Genomic DNA, 25,992 nt, shown 5'->3' with positions numbered 1-25,992 from the left:
ACCAGATCTCATTAGAACTCACTATGGTGATGACAGCACCAAGGGCAATGGTATTAAACCATAAGAAACTGCCCCCATGATCCAGTCACCTCCAACCAGGTCCCACTTCCAGTATCGAGGGTTACAGTGGAACATAAGATTTAGGTGAGGACACAGATCCAAACCATATTATTCCACCCTGGTATCCCAAATGTCATTTTCTTTTCACATTCAAAATATAATCACCCATTTACAACAGTTCCCCATAGCCTTAACTCATTCCAGCGTTAACTAAAAAGTCTAGAGTCCCAAGTCTCATCTGAGATAAGGCAAGTCCCTTCTTCCTATGAACCTGTAAAATAAAAAAAATAAAAAGTTAGTTATTTCCAAGATACAATGGGAATATGGGCATTGGGTAAGTACTCCCAAAGAGAGAAATCAGTTAAAAGAAAGGGACTACAGGCCCCACACAAGTCTGAAGCCCAGCAGGGCAGTCATTAAATCTTAAAGCTCCAAAATATAATCTCCTTTGACTCTATGTCTCAAGTCCAAGGCACACTGGTGTGAAGGGTGGGCTCCCAAGGCCTTGGGCAGCTCTTCCCCTGTGGCTTTGCGCATTCAGCACCTGCAGCTTCTCATGCTGAGGGTGTGAGCTGCTGGTGGATCTACCATTCTATGTTCTGGAGGCTGGTGGCCTTCTTCTCATAGCTCCACTAGGCAGTGTCCTAATGGAAACTCTGTGTGAGGGCTTCAACCTCAAATTTCCCCTCCACACTTCCCTAGCAGAGGTTCTCTGTGAGGGCTCTGTTTCTGCAGCAGGCTTCTGCCTGGACATTCAGGTTTTTCTATATATCTTCTGAAATCTCAGGGGAGGCTCCTAAGTCTGAACACCTGCATTCTGTGGATCTGCAAGCTTAATATGATGTGGAAGCCACTAAAGCTTCTCTAGCCTACAGCCTCTCAAGCAGCAGCCTGAACTGTACCTGGACCCCTTTGAGCTACTGCTAGAGCTGGAGTGGCCAGGATGTAGGGAGTGGCATTGATACAGAGAGTACCATTGTGAGGCTGTGCTGGAGCAGTGGGGCCCTGGGCCTGGCCCATGAAACCATTCTTCCCTCCCAGGCCTCCAGGCCTGTGATGGGAGGGACTGCCACAAAGATTTCTGAGACAACTTTAAGGCCTTTTCTTCATTGTCTTGGCTATTAGCACTTGGCTCCTTTTTACTTATGCAAATTTCTATAGCTGGTTTGAATTTCTCCAGGCAAATGGGCTTTTCTTTTCCATCACATGGCTAGGCTGCAAATTTTCCAAACTTTTATGCTCTGCTTTTCTTATAAATATGTTACCATTTTACATATTTTCTTTGCTCATGCATATGAGAATAGGCTGTTAGAAACAGCCTATTGAACACTTGAACACTTTGCTGCTTAGAAATTTCTTCTGCCAGATACCCTAAATCATCTCTCTCAAGTTCCAAGTTCCACAGATCCCTAGAGCAGGAGTCAAATGCAGCCTGGCTCTTTGCTAGGGCATAACATAAGTGCCCTTTGCTCCAGTTCCCCAAAAGTTTCTTATTTTCATCTGAGACCTCATCAGCCTTGACTTACCTGTCTGTATCACTATCAAAATGTAGGTTGCAATCATTCAACAAGTCTCTAGGCTTGTTGAACAAAATTTTTCCTCATCTTTCTGCCTTCTTCTGAGCCTCCAAACTCTTCTAACCTCTGTCCATTACGCAGTTCCAAAGCCACTTCCGCATTTTCAGGTATCTTTATAGCAATACCCCACTTCTGGTGCCCTACTCCTTGGTACCAATTTTCTGTATGACGCTGTTCTTTTATTGCTGTAAAGAAATACCTGAGACTGCGTCATTTATAAAGAAAGGAGGTTTAATTGGCTCATGGTTCCACATGCTATACAGGAAAGATGGTGGCTTCTGCTTCTGGGAAATCCTTAGGGAATTTTTACCTAGGGCAAAAGGCAAAGTGGAAGCAGCCATCTTATATGGCAGAAGCAGGACCGAGAGAGCTGGGGGAGGCGCCACATACATTTTAACAACCAGATCTTGTGAGAACTCACTGACGTGATGACAGCACCAAGGGGGTTTGTGTTAAACCATGAGAAACCATCCTGTGATTCAATCGCCTCTCACCGGGCCCTACCTCCAACAGTGAGGATTAAAATTGAACGTGAGATTTGGGTGAGGACAGAGATCCAGATCATATCAGTAGGTGTTTCTGTATGACTACTATGCTTAATGTAGCTTATTAAGTGCTATGGGTATAGGCATACAAAAAAAAGTATATAAAACAAAGTTCTGGCTCTGTAGAGAAGATGAGTCATGGGCCAAAATACAGTTGTTCAGTGACAGGTATGGTATGTATAGGTTGTGATAGGTCATCCAATGAAGAAGAGCACATTTCTGGATGAAGAATTAGGAAAGAGACTATGGAGAAAATGCATTTTTCGTGGGGACTTGGAGGATAGTTATATTTTTAAAGTTAGAGTCAAATAGTTGCAGAGAATAGAGGCTGGGAAAGTGTTTTTCTAGAAGAAAATGAAGTCAAGGAAATGATTTCAGGGGTTCCAGTCTTACTTTGATGAAATAATTATATGTATATATACACATACATACACACACACACAGAGAGAGAGAGAGAGAGAGAGAGAGAGAGATCTGTTACTACTTGAAGGAAAGACCTGAGTTCTCAAAAAGAAAGAAAACGAAACTCAGGGAATAAGAAGAAAATATATAATAAATATGTAATATGTAATAAATACAATATTCATTTCATAATTTTATCACAAATTTCAGCTGAGTATATGTAAATTTTGGAATATGCATATTCCTTTTTATTCTGTCATGGCTTGGGAAAAAAATTATTCCATATTCCAGAAAGGAACTTAAATTTGTGCAAGGGGTGCTTGCTGGTGTTTTCCAACACAGGCTAACCACAGGTAGCACGGTGTTTAACACAGAATAGGAGACCAATATTATCTTGTTTATTGAAAGGACATCAGCTCCTCAAACCTTCCCTGCAATGTGGGGTAGGGTGTGGAGCACTGGAGTGAGGATTCGGTTTACTCCTGACTGGGTTTGGTTTATTCTAATAAGCTTCTTCCTGGGGTCCTGAAGATAGAACTGTGCATTGCCGTATGCTGAATATTTACGTGGGACACTGATTATAAACCAACATCAAAGGACTATGCCATGAGCTGTGTTAGCGCCTCATTAACACTCCCTGCACAAGAATCCCAGGCATAGAACAACCCTGTCAGGTCTGTTTTCTGCAAGTAGGTGTAACCCATACTCACCCTGAGCTAAATGAGTCTTTGTTTCCTTTGGAATCTTATGTTTTGAAAGGAAAGGAGGAAAAGAGGGATGCAGGATAATAAGTGGTATAAAAGGGTGTTTTATACCATTTGTTTCTTATTTGACTCTTCTGTATCTAAATAAGAACATTGTTTTAAATGTGCAGTATTGATTTCTTTTAGGGATTTTTTTAAAAAGAGGAACAAATGATTAAATGCCTAGTCAGTTGATAGCTAAATTTAAGGAATCTGCAGGTATTTACGATATTACTGATTCTTTCCACTTTTCCTCTTCTTGGAATGCTGATTAGCCATAATGGATAAATAATGATTATGGATGGAGATTTACATAACAGATGAATCTGTTTATAAACTCTGTTTGAGCTTCAGACCATCCTGCCAACCTTTTTAGAAACCCATACAAACTATTTATTGGTGTCTACAGCTCCCAAATAGCTTCTCCTAATTACAAGTATTTAAACATAAATGAAAGTGGAAGTTTGGAATTGATGCAGTAGGCAATTCTAATAAAATTTCAAATTGGCAGGAAAACCCAGTTCTACTCACACAGCATGATAATTTTTTTCTATTTTATAATTAACAAAACTCTTTCACATAAATGGCAGCAGATCCTCAATGTGGGGGCTGGGGGTAGGGAGGAATGAATTATTGACCTTCACAGATGAGATCTTTTTCAGATGCTTATCCACTGAGATACCCACGAAAATGCAAAACTGTAAAATGAGATTTTTTTTTTCTTATTGATTTGGTCAGTTGGTAAAAGGGGGATGACAGTAAGAGGAATGTACAGCCCCCCATGTTCTGATCTTTCTGAGTTTGCAATAGAGAGGTTATACATTTCATTTGAGCTGACAGGAATTTGAAATGCTATAGATAGGTTTCCTGAGTCCAACCATTACTTACTGTTTGACTATAATGTCAGTCTCTTTCTGCTTCTTCAATATTGTTTGCACTTTACCTTTGTGAAACGGGCCTTGATTGAGCCATACAAGGGGAGATATTTCTCTCTTTCTGTGGGATCAATGAAGATGTGTTTACAGGTCCCCTGCACAGTGTACACACCACAATAATGGATTTTAGTCCATGTTGACTGAAAGCTCTTTTTCTTTGTTACTTGTCAATCTCGTATCTATTACTTGATTGCAACATAAAAGGCTATTTGGCCAAGCACTGAAACAACAACTGTATCAGTCAAGCTGAAGTGGTTACCTGAACTAAATATATTCAGCCCTTAGCCTACAAGTCACTTACAACTTGAAAGCAGGCAAGACTCTATTTGCCTCCACATTTAGAAGCCATTTCATAGTTTTACTCATCTAAATTTTTAGGTTTTTTTTCTTTGAAGGAAGTTATAATTAATGTGCAGTTATGATAAAAAGGGGTTCCAGTTCACTTTAATCAGATAATTACATACATAATAAGATGTCTGTTATTATTTCTTGAAGGAGAGACGTGAGTTTTCAAAAGGAAAGAAGAGTTCCACACATCGGGCGAGATTTCTGCTTCTCGAAAGTGGAGGCTGGATTTCAAGCCTGTAAAGAAAATAATGAGTCTCTCCACTCCACATATAGGTATGCCTACTTAGCAAATGATGCTATAAGATTGGAGATGAGAAATTTCCTCCTTCTGGTCATTTCAGTGACAGCTTCATTACACTAAGTTAGATATCCTTCTGTTAATCATTTAACCTCTAGAGTGGCTAAAGGTTGTGGCCCTCTTCCAGCTGTCTTGAAGATGTCCCAGAATATCTGGGTCAGTACTGACTCCATGCCCTTGGGCTCAGATTATACTTATTTTTACACTAAAACAAGAATTAAATTGGTATATATGCTAAAGATGACTGGACATGGGGAAGCTTTTTCAGGGAAACCATTTCCCCTTGTCACTTTTTTTTTTCTTTCTAAAATTATCCAGCACCATTCATCTGGGAAACCATGGCCAAAGAGCTTAATAGGACATTCTTTGGGAATAGATACATTATTACTAGTTCTATAGCACAAGTATTGACTTTAAAGTAATGGGAATAAATTTTACTACCATAAGCATATTTCACTTCCTGTAACAGACACTTGGAAAAGATACATGCAAATTAAATTTTAATAATTAACATTATACTTAAAAGAGAGAGAATCTTCAGTAAAAAACTGTATTCAATTTAGCTTTAATATAAAGAAACTCTTTTGCAATATGTGCATTCATTCATGAATTCATTGTTTTGTAAGCCTGTGTTTCTGTATAACAGATAAAACACAGTTGAGCCTACTGATGCTCTCTTGAAAGAAATCTGTGCCAGTTTTGGCACTTTAGAATTTTTGAGTTGGATGGTACCATTATCTTTCAGACAAAGAAACTGAGACCTGGAATAATTAGGTGATATATCCAAGTTTTTGTGGTTAGACTCTGATGAAACTGGATTCAGAACACAGAACTCTAGGTGCCTAATCTAGTACTTATTTCTCCAAGCTCACTACTCTAAGGAGATAGGAAGGAGAACCCATTTGGGAGCTGTATTGGTTTGCTAGGGCTGCTGTAATGAACTACCGCAAACTGGGTGGCTTCAATAACAGAAATTTATTGTCTCACAGTTCTAAAGGCAAGAAGTCTGAGATCAAGCTATCGTCAAGGTTGGTTCCTTTCCAGGGCTGTGAGGAAGAATCTGTTCCATGCCTTCTTGGTTTCTGGTGATTTGTTGACACTCTGGTGTCCCTTGACTTGTAGACATATCATCCCATCTCTGCTCTGGATTTCACATAGAGTTCTTCTTTGGCGCATGTCCGGCCCCAAATTTCTCCTTTTTATTGGGGCACCAGTCATTGTGGGTGAGGGCTCGCCTAATGACCTCATTTTATTGTGATTACTCTGTAAATGTCCTGTCTCCAAATAAGATCATATTATGCGGTACTAGATGTTAGAACTTCAACATACAATTTTGGGGGTGGGTGAAATATATTTCAACCCATAGTAAGGGCTCTCTAATTCTCAGTTTAGTAAGTCTTATTATTTCAGAGGCCATGTATTAAAAGGGGAAGGAAGGAGGGAGGCAAAATTTTATTTAACAAACAAACAAACAAACAAACCAAGGAAATACTCCAGATCCTTTCTTCCCCCAGAGGAAATGTAAATTAACAGTATACACAAATTAGATGGATTTCAAGGGGAGAAGGAGCAATTTTTAAGTGTCCTCAAGTGTTTTGGTATACAAATAAACAATTATTTGTATACAAATAAAGAATTGCAAATAATTCTCATCTGTGCATTACTGTGGTTCCCTAAGATTCTATTTTAAATAACATTTATCATCCTAATTCGAATTATTCGATTTCCTCATAATAAAACTGCAATTTATTTCATGATCAAAGCTTTTTACAAATCCAATCAGCTTCTTTATTAGAAATTAGCAGGATTTAAGATTTAATTAAAAAATACCGAACACATATACATCTATTGGAATATTCCCTATAACCACTTCCAGTGAATTTTTGTCAATTTACCAATTTTTTGAGGTTTCTGCCTCCTATTGTTTTGTTTTGTTTTGTTTTCAGAGACAGGGTCTTGCACTGTAACCTGGGCTGGAGTGCAGTTATGGCTCACTGTAGCTTCAAACTTCTAGGCTCAGTCAATCCTCCTGCCTCAGCCTCCTGATTGGGATTATGGGCAGGTACCACCATACTCAGCTAATTTTTTAAGTTTTTGTGAAGATAGGGTCTTGCTATGTTGCCCAGACTGGTCTTGAACTCCTGGGCTTAAGTAATCTTCCAGCCTCAGCTCCTCAAAGTGCTGGGATTATAGGCATGAGCCACCATGCCCAACTCCTACCACAGTTATCCTTAACTGTCAAGCCTCTACATATGAAGTCTTGTGCTCAACATGTGCTCTCACATATGAACTGGGCTTCTTGGGGAGGGTTTATCAGTTGTGAATGCTTCTGTTGATCATCTTAACAATAACATCTTCCATAGAGCTCAACACATGGAAGGGTGGACCTAGGAAAGAGTGGAAGAGTTAATGAGGAGTGGGGAAGATTAATAAGGAGGTCCTTCCTAATTTTATTTTCAACTGACACTGCTTAGGGTGATGTTTTCTATTTTTCCATACAAACAAAATAAAGAAATGTACCTGAAAGACAAACAAAATGATAAATTCACTCTCTAGCTACCTATGCAAGACTCCTAGAACCTTTGGCTTTTTGAAGGTTTGGGGGATACAGATGAGCAATCTTCTGAGGGGAGCCGTGGATCATCCTGTCAGTACTTCTCAAGCTGCTGTGTGCACACCCCCAGAGATGTTCTGGGAATACTGGATGTCACAGTCAAAATGATGCATTTTCCTTAGGCTTTCACTAGAGATTTTTAGAGTTTTAGAGTTTTACTAGAGATTTTAGAGTTTTACTAGAGATCGTAGGTAGGTGTTCTGATTTTCTAAACTCTTCAAAAAGTTGTATTGCATGCATGCAAAAGCAAAGGTAGCAACTCAGTGAAGAAAGCATTTCTGCAGTTAGTTAAAATTTAGTTCTGTGGCATGGTGTTGTGTAGTGCTATTAAACACTACAGAATTATCATCATGAACAGGTTAACAGGTTGAAACACTGTGGCAAAATGATTATGCCAATGTGATTGGCCAATGCCATTAAGGCTTATCTTCAAAATAACAAATATTGCCATATAAATGTGTGATTTCTCACCAGGCCTGCAGGGGTCCAAACAGTTATATGCATATTGAAATCAACTGGTCTAATTTTGGTTTATAAAAATATAAGTAAAAATAGTTTCTCAATTTAGCTTCTTCTGGAAGTCAACCATAGGACAAGGATTTGAGTGCAAGTAGTTTAATTGGGAAGTGATTTTGGAAGACATCACTGGGGAGAAGGCAAATGAGTCAAGAAAATGAAGTAAAACAATAAGGGGAAAGAGTGTATTATTGAGGTATATGGAATGTGGAAAACTGAGATGCACATCCTCTGGGAATTCTGGGATACAGTATAGAACACACCTCAGAGTTGGCATGACAGAGGGGCCAGGAAAACTAGGGTGTTTAAACACTGCTTCCATCTGTCATATTTGAAACTATGCCTATGGGCTCTTACTGTTTGAGACTTGTAGCTCGTCCTGGTCCCTCAGTGAGTGTCCTCCTACATCCAGGAAGAAGATCTCAGGGAGAAACTTGGAGGTGTTTCCAGCAAGCAACCTTCAGTATACAAAGAAGAATGGCCAGAAAGTGGGGAAGGGAGGGCACACACAGCATCTGCTGCAGTTACTTCTACAGTAAACAACAACAACAACAACAATGTATGATGCCTTATTTTCTCGCAGCCTCCTTCAAGGTCAATTTCAGAATTACCATGTAAAGTGATTCTCAAATAACAAAGAAAAATTCAATGATGTGTATCTGGTCAAATCTGTCCAAAGAAGAAATAGACTCAAAGAGTTGCCGTTACTGAATGTTCAAATGATGCATTTATTGGGGTCTTAAATGTATTTCTGAACAACTGTTTGAAAAACTGAAGTTAACCGAGTTCTTTATGTGGCATGAAAACATATATTCATATTAATCCTTACGCTCTACATTTGTATCGATGGCATATATGAAGCCATGCTAATCTGATAAATATTTAGTGTTGCAATAAATGGCAAAGAAGTGTTCTGCCAATAAGTAATTTCAAAATCATGATGTTGACTGGGAAAAGACGTGCATGCAACTGAGCTCAGATGGGGAGAAACCCAGGATATGAAAAGCTGCTGTGAAGGTCATGCTGCCCTGTCCCTGACAGTAGCCACCACAGTTTCAAGCAGGACACCAAACCCCAAAAGTTGACCTCTTGATTTTCTTGATGTATACAGCAAGGCGCTAAAAGGCAATATTTATTTAACACAATGGTTTGAAAACATTTCATTTTAGGATATTTGTTATGGATTTGTTTTAAAAATATAAAATTATAGCTAAATAGGAAGAATAAGTTCTAATGTTCTATATACCACTGTAGGATGACTGTAGTTAGCAATAATGTGTAGTTTTAATTAGCTATAATTGAATAGGAGGATAGGAACATTCCCAACACCAAGAAATGATAAATGCTTGAGATGATGGATATTCCAATTACCCTGGTCTGATCACTCTACATTATATGTATCAAAACATCACTATGTACTCCATGAATATGTAATTACTATTTATTAATTAAAGTTCATAAAATAAATTGGATATACAATTTCAACCTTCACAATGGGATCCCAGTCCTACTCTGGTCCAAAGAACATGGCCCCAGCAACCAAAATAATTTGAAAATGATATTTCTTGTTTATTGGACAAAATGAAGAGTGGTATATAGCATAGAAGTTTTTGTTTCTTTCTCATAACTATCCCTATAGGTCATAGTTACTCCTTTCCTTCTCCCCTCAAAATTTTCAGAAAACCCCTTCTATACCTCAGACCTGTAAAATACTTGCTGCCTTATTTTCTCCCCATTACTTTCCTCCTATTCACAAAGGTCTAAGAAAGATTAGGGAGGGAAGGACCCCTTTAAGGGCAGGAGAGAGCAAAAGAAACTAAATAAAGCAAAGCTAGAAATCCTTCCAACAAACAGAGAAAGGAGAAAAATGAAAGGCTTGAAACAGTCCCACAGTCATCATTTTTAGCCCAACAAATTTATAAATGAAATTGGAAGTGACCTTGAAAGTATCTTTTTCTAAATAGATGGATGCAATGTAACATGATGGTTACAATTTAAACTCTGGAGAGCCTGAGTTAGAATCCTGTTTCTACCGTTAAATATTGGATTTTTCATATGTAAAATGCAGGTAATCATTATACCTACTAATAGGGTTGCTTAAAGAATTGAATTAAATAGGCAATGTATATAAAGCAATTACATATCCTGTCTCATAGTAAATATATCATAAATGTCAGGTATCATTATAATCATTATTACATAGACTTAGCATGGACAAAGTGCAGAAGGTGACTTGATTTGATGTGTGTATGTGTGTTTTAAATTGGAGAAAATAAGGCATCATACATAGTACATGGTAAAAACTCTGAAGAGAATGAATACATTTCTCAGCCTTATGATAAAAAGTGGCTGACCACATTTACTTATTTAGCTGACTCTTTCAATCCATATCGATATGGTAGAATTCTAAATGGTTTTACATTGCTTGACATAGTTGAACTGAAACTGAAATCTGAGAGTTGAATGAAGAAGATGGATGTAGGGACTCTAAGTTTTATGGGACTTAATTCATTTGCAACTAATAAAAATTTAAGTATCTGCATCAATTACAGGACATAATTACAAGTATTTTTCTTTACTGGAAAAAGGCTTTGATAAATATTTCTTTGAGATAGAACAGAATGTACCACAGAAATTTCAATTTCATAGTAAGATACACAGGAGGTTACCTTGTAGTAAAATACCACTATTTCAATTCCTGCTATGAGTATCAAGCACTCTGCCATCTCTTTGGCAGCATTCTGGCCATAACATTGCAGTGATTTTTCCTGAAATAACTCAAAAAGCATTAAAAAGATGTTGCCATTTGTATTCTCACATTTATGTGAGTCTAGGATCTCAAAGCAGTGCGATGTTAAGTCAAAAAAGAAGCGGTGCTTAGATGCTAAACCAGCTTGCTTCATCTCAGCCCAGCTATCCTAAACTGATAGATTCAATACGTAATTTTACTATCAACTGTAAAGAAAATTAACAATTGTTTTTATTTGTGATAATTAAAATATTATATGTTAACGTAACAGTTTTATCATAGCGTATAAATTCAAATTCAGTTTTAAAGTAAGTCATAAGTCTTCAAAGAAACTTCTACTTTTGGAAGACCATTTTATTTTATGCCTCTAACCCTTCCTTCTTTGTCCTTGAAGTTTATGGAGAAAACTCTATAAACAAAGTAATAGTTGAGCTGGTGCTTGCAGAAGCATGTGAATATGCGATTCCGGCACTCTTTGGTCGGGCTCGATCTGACTGAGGTTCAAGTCAATATTAAGGCCGAAGGGTGCTGATTTTCCTGACAGACAAGTGAGCTTGTGTTCATTATAGGAGAAGAAAACATGGCTCAGATCCCTGGATAAGTTCCTTTCTTTAGTTTTTATCATCAGACCAGGAGGGTATGAGTAATACATGTTTTGACAAAGATCTAAATATACAAGACATACATCAATTTGGAAAAGTAGTGTTGGAGGGAGGGTGAGATGTATAGCAATGTAGAAATCCCATGACATCTCAGCCGAAACTTAGGCAAATCGCTGCAGAGATAGAGAACGAGAAAAGAAACAAACAGAACTTAAAATGTGATGATCTCATGTAGTTTTACTTAAGAATTTTCTGAAATAATGAAAAAGTGACAATATTATCCGTCCCCTTGCTAAACTGATTGTAAATTCAATGCTAATGGGCTGTTGGAATGAAGCCTTAGCTTTTATTTTCTTTCTAAAGATAAGTAGGATTTTTCCAGTCCATTTTGAGCATCTTGAACAGATAAAGAATCAACAGGTCACTATTTTATTATTTATGTTTTTTGTTAGTGGTAACTGAGTGACTTTAGATAATTTGTATGTGCTATAAAAAAAATTCATAGTTTCATAGAATGTTATAACTGCAAGGGACTTCAAATGGCATCTAGCTCAGCAGTTCAAACAACTAGTTAATGGAACAATACAGAGGAATAATATTTTGCTTTCATTTTTATTAACTAATCATGTATCTTTTAAGCAAATAATTTGCATCTAAGCTATAGGAACCAATACTAAATGACACGTATAAATATTATATATTTTTATTTCTTACCGTCAATCTTTTTATCAAATAGAAACCTAATGCCCAATATTGGCATAGTGGGAGAGATTTTTAAAATAATTCAATGAGACATGAGTTTTGTGATCTCATATTTTAATGAGAAAAGGAATATATTTTAATGGAAATAACATACATTCTCTCAGTATGTGCTTACATATACTATTGGAATTGTTTATATAATATATATGTCATGGAATTTGTTCTTAAATGATAACAATAAGGTACTGTATGTACACATTTTATGTTTATTCATTAATTCTGACATCAAATACTCATTCAATGTCTGCTCTGTGCTTATACTGTGTTAGGTTGTGCATATACTAATGAACAAAAATGTAAGTTCCCTATCCTTAAATGACGTTTCAGCATGAGTGGCAGACAATAAATAAGTAAATCAGTAGTTTAAATAATGTCAAAAAATGATAAATGCTATGAAAAATTATTAAGTAGGGTGGTAAAAGCTCATGGTCAGATACTACTTTATATAAGGGCGTCAAGGGAGCTCATATCGAGGAGGTAACACTTTAAGTAACGGCTTGCATGAAAGAAGGAAGTGAAATTAATTCAGAAGAAATGATCTGAAGGAAGAACAAAACCCCATGGTGCGAATTAGCTTGTGGTGTGAGGAATAGAATAAAGAAGGCAGAAAAGTGATAGGGGACTGGGGTAGAGGCTGCGTGGTCTTTGGATCTGATTTTAGGTATGAGAAACCATAAGGTGATAGAGAACAGGAAAGTAATCTAATACATATTTTTAAAAGATTACTGTAGCTGGTGTGTGGGGCATTATCCAGGAGAGAGAAAAATGGATGATGCAGAAAAGAAGGAAACAATTGCAGGGACAAAGTCCCAAAGTAGGTGAGAGGGGATGGGACCTAGCTCAGTGGAGGGGTCCGCATTAAATAGAACCGAGACTGTTAACCTACTGGAACAGGAGGCTATGCAGAGCACATGAGTAGATTCAGATAGGTAAGTACATTTGATGGTAGGAATATGGAGACATTATCTTCTCCTTGCTTCTTTTTTCCAGTGAAGTAAGAATCTACTTAATCAGCTGAGAATAAGGAAAAATAGAAGTGGTGTTTAAGGTTTAAAGAGAGAGGAGATAATGAGAAATTGTCATCCAAAGAGTTGGAGAGTGAATCAACTGGGTATATATACATATGTATATTTATACAGACAGTCCATGACTTATGATTTGACTTAGAATTTTTCAACTTTGTGATGGTGTTAAAGCAATATACATTCAATAAAAACGGTACTTTGAATACACATACACCGATTGTTTTTCACTTTCAGTACAATATTTGATAAATTACATGATATAGTCAATACTTTATTATAAAATAGGCTTTATATTAGATGATTCTGCCCAACTTCTGAGCAAGTTTAAGGTAGATTAGGCTAATCTATGATGTTTGGTAGGTTAAGTGTAATTAACGCATTTTTGATCTACGTTATTTCCAACATGAGGTAGGTTTATCAGGACATAACCCCATCATAAGTTGAGGAACATCTGTATATATCTGTAAAATGTACATGTTAAATTAGGTTATCTCTAAGGTAAAGTTGAGATTAGAATGCCAAAGAACCTACATACTGTTTTCAGGCCCTGATGAGCTGTATTTATATGTATTTTATACCATTTCTGACATTTTTTTTCCTCACTGTTGATCAAGAGATTGAAATAATCCGCTAAACAAAATTAAAATTATCGAAGGAAAAACTGATATTTTCAGAAATGGAGATACTTAAAGTGGACAAAGTCTTTGCTTCCAAAAGTCTTTGTTTCCAGAAGCATGCTGAGAAGCTAATTGCTGTTTGGCCTCACATGATGAGCCATTTCTCACTCTCATGATATGGGGTGACTGGGGTAAAGAGAAGAAAAGGGTGATGGAGACACTGAAACCTTGCTATCAGAATGTACCACATTTATTCTGTTTTAAATGTCTGTTTATGTATATTTTTCTCATTTTTCACTGTACAGAAAAAAATCCTTTAGAAGAGCAGTAGTAATACTTGGCATGTGTTAGAGCTACAATTCAATGCCTTTCTAAGAAGCTTGACATTGAGACCTGTGGCACCAATTTTGGTCATTCTGTTTTATAAAGTGCTGTCAGCTCAAGGAAATTAATGAGTAATGCTGTAATAAGACAATCTTAAGTGGATTAATAATATAGGATTTTGGGGAGAATTAAATGTGATAATGTATGTAAAGCATGTAACGTCAGGCACATATAAAATGCTCCAAAAACCGTATCTATCGTTATTATTATTACATTTTTGTGTTATTGAAACATCTGGATAAATGTCATGAGGTGTATTTTATACATAAATTTATCTCTTGGAACATAGACTGACATAGTTTATTATGGCAAAGCTTTAGATATAGACTCATACCTACATAAAATAAGACCTCTGATGAATGGGTCATATCTTGGAAGTTCTTATAAACCAGTACTACAACCAATAACACAATTTACTAAATACAGATTAACTATTTTTATTTTTTAAAAAAATCTCCTCATGATAATTACTATGTTTTAGTCATTTGAAAATAGTTGAGCTCTATCTGGTTACATAGATGTTTAGTCAAACTGCAAAGTCTGAGGAAACCATCTCCACAATACTGCCCTCACTTCTAACACTGGCCATAATTTCAGGGGTTCTCAAGGCCACCCTCATTTCAGTTAAGCTGGCTACAAACTCAGACATTCCCAGGACCACCTTCAGATTTAATGATTCACTAGAATGACTCACAGAACTCAAACTCTGTATTTATGATAACAGATTTATTACAATAAAATGATAAAAATCAGAATCAGTAAAAGATAATGACATGTAAGTTGAAGTCTGGGAAGGTCGAGCCCAAAATTTCTGGCTATTCCCTCTGCATGATGTCCTGGATGGCATTACATCCTCCTTGCTATGATGTGGACCAATACACAAAGGATATTGTCAACCAGGGAAGCTCACCTGAGCCTTTGGTGTGCAGAGTTTTTATTGGGGCTTGACCATAAACTACTCTTGTGGCCCAGTCTCCTGGAGGACAGACTGAAGCTTTTACAGTCTCAGGTTGCTCTGAAGGTTAGAACTGATGTGTCATGGCTCACAGTTTCCATAAGAAATCACACTGTCACACTGCCAGTGGCCAAAGCCCCCAGGCAAAGACATTCCTTTTAGGCAACCAATTCCAGGAAGGCTAGACATCACAGTAGCTGAGAGCAAAGGCAAGATTTTTCTTTGGGTAAAATTAATTATTCCCTACCCAGTGGTTTTGTCACCAACTAGCAATACTGTTAGGTTTGTTTGTTTCTTTCTGGTTTTTGTTTGTTTTTACAAATTAAAAAAATAATAATTTTGTTTGGTTTTAGAATCAAATAAAATATTGAGAGTTCCAAGTCTAAAAAAATAATGGATATTCAGAGAAGTCTAGCATCTATTTCTGACACTCTATTCTGTCACTCTTCTATAGGTGATTTTAGGTTTATTTCATAGCTTATCTTTAAGCTTTTTTTAGTATAAGAAAGCATGTAAAAGAATCTGCATTCCTCCATATTTTTAGGTAAACAGCAGCTCCAGTACAATTTTCTGGAAGAAGTTATTCCATTTTACAGATTTGTAATACCACCTCTATCACATCTATTATGTCTATTATATATGTAGGTCCTTCTACATACACAATTCTGTTCCATTGGTCTATCCAACACCAATAGCACCTTGTCCTCATTATGACAGCTTTATGATAAAACTTGATAGCTGGTAGGGAAAATCCTCTTTATTTTTCCTCAAGGATATTTTGGCTTTCCTTGGTGCCTTTGGAATATTTGTTTTACATTTTAGGTTCAGCTTACTGAATATCTTTAAAAAGTGTCCTGATATTATCAACAGGACATTACATGTATATCAATTTTGTGAGAATTTACATCCTTAAAATGTTGTCTTTCAATCCATGAATATACTATATCTGCTCATATAGTTAGAGCTAATTTATGGGACTTTTTTCATAGAGCTTTATAATTTTCTCCATAATGGTCTTAACACATCTTTTGTTAAATTTGCTTCCATGCACTTCACATTTTTGGTGATTCTCTAACAGTTGGTACCCTAAATAGCAGCTTTCTTAAAATTTTGATTTCCCTTTTGTGGTTAGTATATAGAAATGACATAGGTTTTAAAAATATTAATTTATTTTATTTTATTTATTTATTTTTTTTTTTGAGATGGAGTCTCACTCTATTGCCCAGGCTGGAATGCAGTGGCACGATCTTGGCTCACTGCAACCCCTGCAGCCCAAGTTCAAGCAATTCTCCTGCCTCAGCCTTCTGAGTAGCTGGGATTACAGGCACCTGCCACCGTGCCTGGCTAATTTCTGTATTTTTAGTAGAGATGGGGTTTTGCCATTTTAGCCAGACTGGTCTTGAACTCCTGACCTCGTGATCCGCTCTCCTCAGCCTCCCAAAGTTCTGGGATTACAGGCGTGAGCCACTGCACCTGGCAAAAAAAATATTAATTTCATAACCAGCAAATTTGCTTACATTTTTCTGATATATTCTAATAATTTGTTATAAAGTATTTTTTACTTACAGGGTACACAATCGTATCATTTTTTGACAATGATAATAATTATTTCTTTTTAAATTCTTATATCATATTTTTTCTTGTTAATCTGTACTGGCTAGGACTTCAAGTTCTTGACCTGAAGAGCATTCCTTTCTTGTTTTGAATAGATTTTAATATTTCATCATTTTGATTTTTGTGCGTGTGTGTAGATAAAAAAGAAATTCTCTTTTATTTCTAGGCTGCTAAGAGTTTTTTTTAAGTATAAATCGATAATAGATGTTGAATTCCCTGATTTCTTTGCCTCCACTAAAAATCATGTCTTTTAATACATTCAGTAATTAATGTTAATTGATTGGTTAATTAATTGATTTGTTTTCTTGTCTCAAGCTAACCTTGCTTAAATTTAGAATTATCTTTTCGTATGATAATTTTATTTAGTCATGAGGTTATTGTCTTTTTACACATTGCTGAATTTGTTTTGCTAATATTTCGTTCAGGAATTTTGCATCTTTATTTGTAACAGCCTGTATTTTCCTTTTTCAGCACTGTAAATATTAGGCTTTGATATCAAGGTTGTGCTAGCTTCATAAATGTGTTGGGATCATTTTATTTTCTATTAATGGAAAATTTTTATATTTGTATGACTTGTTTCCAGAAAGTTTGGATTTAGAGTTTTCACTGTGGGAAAATTTTTATGGATACTGAGAAATGTTTTGTTAAAAAGACAAAAGAAAAGGTAGGCAACCTACTGTGTTCACTGTAATAATTATTCTTATGTCTCAAGCATGTCGGCAGTTTTAAACAATGTGAAAGTATAAAACAATGTAAAAGTGCACGGCACAGTTCTGGCAAATGGTACATGAATACATGAACTATGTAAAAATGTATTAATTTTTCCTTTCTTTTTTTTTTTTGAGACAGAGTCTCGCTCTGTCGCCCAGGCTGGAGTGCAGTGGCGCGATCTCACTGCAAGCTCCGCCTCCCGCGTTCCCGCCATTCTCCTGTCTCAGCCTCCCGAGTAGCCGGAACTACGGGCGCCGCCACCGCGCCCGGCTAAGTTTTTGTATTTTTAGTAGAGACGGGGTTTCACCGTGTTAGCCAGGATGGTCTCGATCTCCGGACCTCGTGATCCACCCGCCTCGGCCTCCCAAAGTGCTGGGATTGCAGACCTGAGCCACCGCCCCGGCTGAGTTTTTCCTGTCTAGTAGTAAGTTTCTAAGCTTCTGTGGCACTTGTTGTGGGTTTTAGTCATATCCCTAGTTTTTCCGGAATCTCAGAAGGACAAGGGATATTTTTTAACAGTTGTATCTCCTTCCTGCCCTGTTAACGTGCCTCACCGATAGTATGTACCTTGTGGGATCTCCTGCCTAGCTTAGGAGAGCCTGTTTCTCACCGGGCAGTCAGAAACTAACTAGGTGGAGGCATGGTAGTCATCCTCAGTGTCAACGTAAAAGGACTGAGCAATGGAGCCTAATATGACATATTAGTTCTAGTGGAATAAAAGCAGAGTGGGATTTTGAAACCTGGGTTCCATTTCTCGCTCCGACCCTGTGTGATTTTGGCCCAAGCATTTAATTTTTGCCAGCCTTGGTTTCCCTGTGTTGAAATGTGGGGATTGGAGGTTTCCCTGTGTTGAAACGTGGGGATTGGAGGTTTATCTAAAATTCCTTCCAGGTCTCAGACTCTGATTTCTCTCACTGAGTCTAAGGTCTGATGTGCCACTACTTTGGCAGTTTGGGCTGACATAAGCATTCTTTTCTTTTCGCTCCCCATAAGTTAACTTTTGGAGCTGTTTGGCTATTGTGACTGCTGAGTTTCTCCCCAGGGAATGCTCTCTTGCCTTAGTGAATTCATGATTCCTACATAGACTGTGAATAGAGAATGATATTGCTGAAAGCAATAAGTGGTTTTGTTGTTGGCATGAACAAAAAGTTTCACTTTTCTTCCTCCTTCTCTAACCTTCACTCTCTATTTTTCTATTTGGCTCAGCAAAATGTTGTAAGCATCAAGCATATCTTTTGCTTTAGAAATTGAGAATGCAAGATATACTAAGGTATAATAGCACTGGGGACAAATGGAAGGGGCCAATGACTGGGAGAAGGGGTGGCTTTCATCAGCGGCACGATAGAAGCACCATTTAGAAGCGGAAAATTACAAATATTTTTATGTTGGCCTCTTTTCTGATCCCACCCTTGACAGGTCTGTGCCATTGCAGTGGGTGCTGCCACTGTCAATCTCTGTCAAATTCTCTCCGTTGTACTGTGAACAGTGGAAAATTAAAAAGAGGAATGGGCATGCTATCATGAGCTCTAAAAGGAGAAGTATTTCTCTGTTAATCAAAAGATGCTGAATATTAGAACTATCAGAGTACATAGAAATCTGTGTGTGTGTGTGTGTGTGTGTGAGAGAGAGAGAGAGAGAGAGAGAGAGAGAGAAAGAGAGAGAGGCATTGCCCTCTGCAGAAGAGAGAGCACTGAACTGCTTGGGGGTCAGCCAGGTTTCAGGCCAGTCCTGGCTTCGTGTACCCTTAAGGAAATACTTCCTTCTCCTTAGAATCTTAACCATATATAATGGGATTGTCGAATTAGGTGATCTCCAAGCTCTGGGGCTAAGCATTTCTGATGTAATATTTTTTAACTAAAAGTTAAATAATGTGAGATGTCATCTTAATTCCAATTGTCACTGAACACACAATCTCTTTGTGTTATTAACAAAATAGATATGAAAATTCTGCTCCTCCCATCCTAAAAGTTGTTTTGTGCTTTTGAGAATAAAGGTCTGTTTTAAATCCATTTTTCTGTCTGTACTCATAACATACAGTGGGATTATAAGGAACTGAGCAGAAATCCTAACTCCCCCACTTTGTGTGAATATGGGGAGATGACTGAACTTCTCTGAGCCTCATTTTCTCAGAGTAGAATAATCTCAGAGGTTTGCTGTTAGAATTAGACAAGATAAAATATTCATTGCTTAGGAAAGGTCTTAGTTAACAGAAGTGGATAGAATAAATGGTAGTCATTATTATTTCTCAAATAATCAAATGTATTTTTTGTTGTAAAGAATCTGAGTCTCGGGTTCATGTGACTTTCACAGAGGGCCCCACGGTGACTCAGTGGTTGAGGAGGGGCTGCATCCATCCCTGAGGTGCACTACATGTATACTAGATCCCACTTTCCAGGTGTGGACCAAGTGTGTTATCTTCCTCACCTGGCTGTATGTTATTACCAGTCTGCTGTAATTATTTGTGTGGCTTCCTTCATATCCATTAAAAAATGGTGGTTAATAATCCACCATCCCTGCTAAAAAAAATTCTCTTTGAGTTTTATTTGGATGAAGTTTTGTTGGTTAAAATATGAAGACCTAATTTGTATCATCATATTTAAATAAAGTAAACTAGATGACAGAAAATATAAATGAACATTTTAAACAATTTTAGAGCATAGGAAGGGATTGATATTTTAGCTTCTTTGTGTGTGTGTGTGTGTGTGTGTGTGTGTGTGTGTGTGTGTGTTGTGGGTGGAAGGATATATTTATTGGCCCAGTCTACAGATGTGATTAAACCTGAATGTTTGTGGTTTGGCTAAAGAAGGGAATAATAAAGGAGAGGATACCAACCTGTCACCAAGGCTAAGCAAACTATTCACCCTGGCAAGTGGCCCCTTCAGAAGACCCTTTGGTGAGCACTCCAGTGGCTGGATATTAGCCTCTCATTTCTCTTGTAACAGTGGATGCTTTCATGTTTCTTTTTCAGCTAGAAAATGACTTGTTATGGCCCTTGAAATTATTTCTCAACTGCAAATTTTACCACTGGAAAAATATCTAGAAAATATTATAAAATTATCCATGTTCATAGGATTCCTAAGATTTTTGTGGTTCCTAAGATTATTATAGACTAAAATGATTCTAGAAGTTTCAATTAGATGTTGATTCCTCATTTCTTAAGCCTATGGAGTCCACAAAATGTGAGTTGTTATAAATCCTTAAGAATATCTCTGTTCAAAGAAAAAACCCTGAAAAATTGCAAATTTGAGGATAACATACTCTTTCTTTAAAATTGAAAATGTAAATCATGTTTTTAAAATTTCAACAAGTTTAAATCGGACATTTACTTACCATTCATTAGCTTCCTGCCTGCATGTATGCATATATGTATGTATGTATCTATGTATGTATGTATGTATTCATTCATTCCTGAGTCACAAACAATGCTTTGGAATTTATAGTGTGCGTAGTTTCAAATCCTGTTTGGATATATGAGGAGTATCATACATCTACTTGGCAGTCATGAATAGAACTGACACGTGAGAATTAGAAAGTGATATAAAACACATTAGAATATACATACAGAATAATTCAAAGAAGAGAGCTAAAAGTGTGTGCTGGATGTTGGTAGAAAAGAGAAAAATGAGAATTTGATTCATATTGTGATGAGAGAATAATGAAAGATGCATACTTTCTTATATTTAAGAGTTACTAAGAACAGTCTGACTAGAATAAAGGTTTTAGGCTGAAGAAAAGCAGCTATGGAATCACATTTTTGGTGATTTATATCAGAAATACAAATTCTAAATGGGAATTATTGAAGGCTAAAAAATAGAGAAAAAATGCTAAAAGTGGTATTTTAACAAAGCATTGTGCAGGATGATGTGCCGAAGGATTTTGGTTTTGGCTCTCTCTTTTTCTATTAGTTTTTAATTTCATCAAAATTATGCATGGAAATAGTTTAACGTGGCAAATATTCTACAAAGCTCTAATCCTCTAGACTTCTTACTTCTATTCTGTTTCTTGGGAGAAAACATGTTCACACTTTTAAATTCAGATTCTTTTTGTTTACCTATCTCTAAATAACATGCTTCTATTGCTATGTTCTGATTTTTCAGACACCTATTTCCTGTCTTCCCTTTCTTCTAATGTGGCTATTTGAAACTGTTTTTTTTTTTTTTTTTTTTTTTTTTTTTCCTGAAGCTTTTCTCTGCCCTGCTGTTTCAGATTTTCAAAGGCATTATGTGGTGTGGATCTATTTTCATACGCTGTGCTGGACACTTGGTAGACCATTTATGCTGGAATTTTATGTACTTCGGTTCTGGAAAAAAATGTTGCAATCATGTCGTCGATGACTTCCTCCATGTATTTTCTTTCTCCTTGGGTCTTTTGGTTATTTGGAATTTTCCTTTAATTTTCTTATTTTTCATGCCTATTTTACATGTTTTATCTTTTCCTCTGCTTTCTAGGAGATTCCTGTGGCTTTATCTTTGATCCTTCCACATTTTTTTTCCATTTATGCTCTCTTGCTTTTAATTTTCAAAAGCCTTTATTTATTCTCAAGCTTCCTTTATAGATTACATTCTTTTATTCTTTTGTAGTTGTAACGCCCTTTTTTTTTTTTTTTAAATCTATCTAGGGTATTAATGATAGTTTTAAAGTTCTCTTTTTCTGCCACAGTTTTTGTTACATGTGGCCCTTTTCTGTTTGTCTTGGCCTCCTGCTTTCCCATCAGAGACTTTTCTTAAATGTTTTAGCAGCCAACTCAGATTTAAGGAGAAATATGGAATTTCAGTCTGAAGACTGAGCTGATGGGCAAAGCTTATCCTCTGGGTTTTCACTTTAGGATCTCCTGGCTGGGTGCCTTGTTAGGCAACAAAAATCACAGTTTCTTAAGTCTTTTGGGCTGCAAAATAGGTGACTCAGTTTGATGCTTTCTATGTGAAAATCTGGATGACTGCATTCTCAGATCCAACAAAGACAGGGCACTCAACCTTCAGGTATCCTGAAGCACACTATCTTAATCTCCCCAGTTATAATGTGGAATGCTTACAATTCCCAGTCAGTAATCATCAGCTTGTTGCCTCCAAAAATCTACAGCTTTATTCTTCTTCCAGAGTTAGGAAGGGCCGTGGCCCAACTGCACAGAGTCATGATGGGGATCTGCCCACCTTATTATTTTGTTTTATTTGGAATTTGATCCTTCCACTGTTTTTTTTATTTATGCTCTCTTGCTTATTAATTTCCAAAAACCATTATTTATTCTCAAACATTCCTTATGGATTACATCCTTTTATTCTTCTGTAGGTGCAACACTTTTAAATTCTATCTAAAGATATTAATGATAGTTTTAAAGTTCTATTACCAAATTTCTAATCAATCTTGCCATTTCTGGCCCTGCCTTCAAGCCACTTCCAGAGGAACCCTTGTGCTGTGGAATTCTGAATGTGTCAAGAGTTCTGCAATGTTAAGTAGGTTGCTTTTAGGCTTCTCTATTCCTGGCCAAGAGCTCAGCCTTTTTATGTCTTCTATGTTATCTACTGTTCTATTATTTTCTTTCTAGCTCTCCACATTTTGTTGCTATTGAGTTTTAATCCAGTATCTTTATTCTTATGGTTTATGGCTTTAAAAATCTCTTTTATTCTCATGAGGTTTGGAAAGCAATTGGGGGCAAATATGAATGCTAAATTTTTTCTGCCTTTAACCAGAAGTTTCCATCAGATTTTGCCTTTATTTTACTTGTGTGGGAATATTAGAGCCAGAGCAGATAGAAGGTGATAAAAGAAATAATAAGTGAAGAGGATTTAGAATAGAGAGGTAATGACAATAGGTGTTTTCAAAGGAAGATTTAATAGAATATATTGACTGACTTGGATGGAATAAATAAAGAAAAAAGTCAAGGGTGATGCCAGGATGTTAAGTTGGTTGACTAGAATAATGGTGGTGCTACTGCCAAAAAATAATACAGTAGGATTGGGAATCAGGTTTAATAAAAGATAACCTGAAAGATCATGTGTGCATTATTTTTTGAAGTAAATACTGATTCACTTAAGGTGCAGATTTTTCTTCTGCTAATTTTAGTTTGTGTTCTATTAAGATTCAGCTACAACAACCAAACCTGCTCCAGCTAGTTTAAGCAAAAACAATTTTAATATGGGGAATTAGTAACTACACAATTATTAGAGGTACTACAGAAGAAGACTCTATGTTGGATGTCCAGGAGTAACTTTCAGAATAAGATTGTTGAAATACCATGTCAAGAGAACTGCTTCCTCTCCTGTAGTCATAGATCTGTGGAATCAAGAGGCAATCACAGGAACCCGAGTTCAGAAACCCACAGCCATAGGTGTGGTCCAGTGATCAGGATATTGCTGCTGCCACAAATGTGTCTCAAACTCATAAAAGGCCAGACATAAGAATGCTTCTGTAGACACAGCATCTTTATAACTAACTGGTCCTTTGTCGCTCCTTGCTTCATAGGAGTAGCAGCCAAAATAGCAGCAAAGCTGTCCTTTTTAACATTTACCTTCCAAATCTTTTGCAAGTGTATATCATTAATAGAACTTAATTACACATTCAATACTCTAGCTGCAAGGGAGTCTTGAAAAAGTCATTTTTAGCTTCCCAGCCTCTAAAGTAGAGGGAAGTATGATGAAAGGATGTTGGAATGAATGCTGAGTGTGAATTAATAATATAAAACAGAATCATACTCTTTCTTTACTCAGTGTACATAAATATTACCAAATGATAAAAAAGAAACAACCCGGTCCCACATTAATGCAATGTATCCATTGTACAAGTGAATAAGTACTTAACTTCTCACCTGAAGAGAGACCTATGTGCCATTAATTGTGAGTCCCTCTCAGCAATGTTTATTTCTTTTTTGGTTCAATCAGATGCTTGCCTTGGTGTTCTATAAACTAAGGACTAAATGAGAAATTTATTATACATACAATATAAAAAATAAGTGTAGAAAGGGAAATTTAAAATAAGTTAATGTTCATCAGTATAAACAAAAGAGAGAGAGGAAGAAAAGTTAACAAAGTCTATTACTGAAACCAGTTACTGAACTGTAATTGATAGCTAGAACTTCCTTCCTCTGCTATGCTTTAAATAATCAGTCTTCTCTCAACTAGTACTTCAGCTAGTTAGTTTCTTGAATGAATGAAGAGTCACTCAACGCTTCATTCTTGAGGAGATTCTTGGTCATCCTTCCAGTATGCTTCAGGCTTCTAATCAATTTTACTATTAGGCATAAAAGTGTTGGGGTATCCCTAAATAATCCCTTGCATATAGACACAAGCTTGTCCCGTTGTCTATCTTATTTCCTCTTGTTGATTAAGATAAAACTCTTCAGTCAATATAGTAACCTAATTTTTTTGCCTGTTGTTTAAATGACAAGAGGAAATGAGGATGACAGTTTCAACATCCAATTAATATTTATATCCTTCCCAAGAAAGAAGCATTCTTCCTTTAGTGATGAATACCTCTAAATCATAAGAGCCCAAAGTTGTAGTGATGAAAAGCAAAACTCTTGCAAGTGATTCATTAGGTAAAATAGCGTGAGGAACCACATACCTACTTCTACCAGTTGGTTCCCAAATTCATGCATTCTCAGTATGGGAAAAATGGCATCATATGTAGTCACAGGTTTAGAGTATATTCCATATCATATAGGCATCACATAGGCCAGTGCCAAGTTTGCAACTATTCGTTCTCTAGCTGGTACCACAATTAAGTCTTCAGTAGGCCAATTACACAATTCTTTAAGTATAGCTGCTTCCAAACGATGGGGTACATAAAAAGACCAATGAATCCCGTGTCGATCCACTGCTTTACTGTCTTCCTGTATATTCTGTATAATGACTTTTCTGTTATAATGAAAGGATATAGGCATAAAAAATAATACGTAAAATAAGACCATGGATGCTGGGCTTGTATATGCAGATCAGGCAGGGCAGAAAAATTATTTCTGTTCTCTTCCAGTAAGGAATAACTTCTAGCCCTTCTTTGGGGTATAGGTCCAGTGTTATTAATTAGCAGGAACTGGTGCCATGTTGGAGGTTTAGGATTGATTTCTGATGCTGGAAGACAAGGTATCTATTCATTTCCAGGACAGCTTTGGGGAAGGTAAATCATTGTGGTTGAGTGTGTGTGTACAGCAAGCCCTGCTACTGTAGCCAGCAGTTCATGGATACTTTGAACAAGCCCTCAAGCAGTTATGGGACAAAGCTGATTGGGAAAAAGTTTTGAAAAAATGCTTGCCAAAAAGTATCTGCTCCTCGGCAGTGGATGTCCTTGGATGACAATTCATAAAACATACAAATATTCTCAAATTCTGGGGCAATTCTAAGAAGTATATCCTATCTTTTTCTGAGATTCCTTTATTATTTCATTCAATATATTTTTTAAAATTTTTATTTTTGTGGGTACAAAGTAGAAGTATGTATTTGTGGGTTACATGAGATATTTTGATTTGGGCATGTAATGTGTAATAATCACATCAGGGTCAATGGGGGTATCCATCACCTCAAGCATTTATCTTTTGTGTTACAA

The sequence above is a fragment of the Macaca mulatta genome, chromosome 7, assembly GCF_049350105.2.
Source record: "Macaca mulatta isolate MMU2019108-1 chromosome 7, T2T-MMU8v2.0, whole genome shotgun sequence".
Classification (NCBI taxonomy): domain Eukaryota; kingdom Metazoa; phylum Chordata; class Mammalia; order Primates; family Cercopithecidae; genus Macaca; species Macaca mulatta.
Note: the sequence above shows the minus strand (reverse complement) of the source record.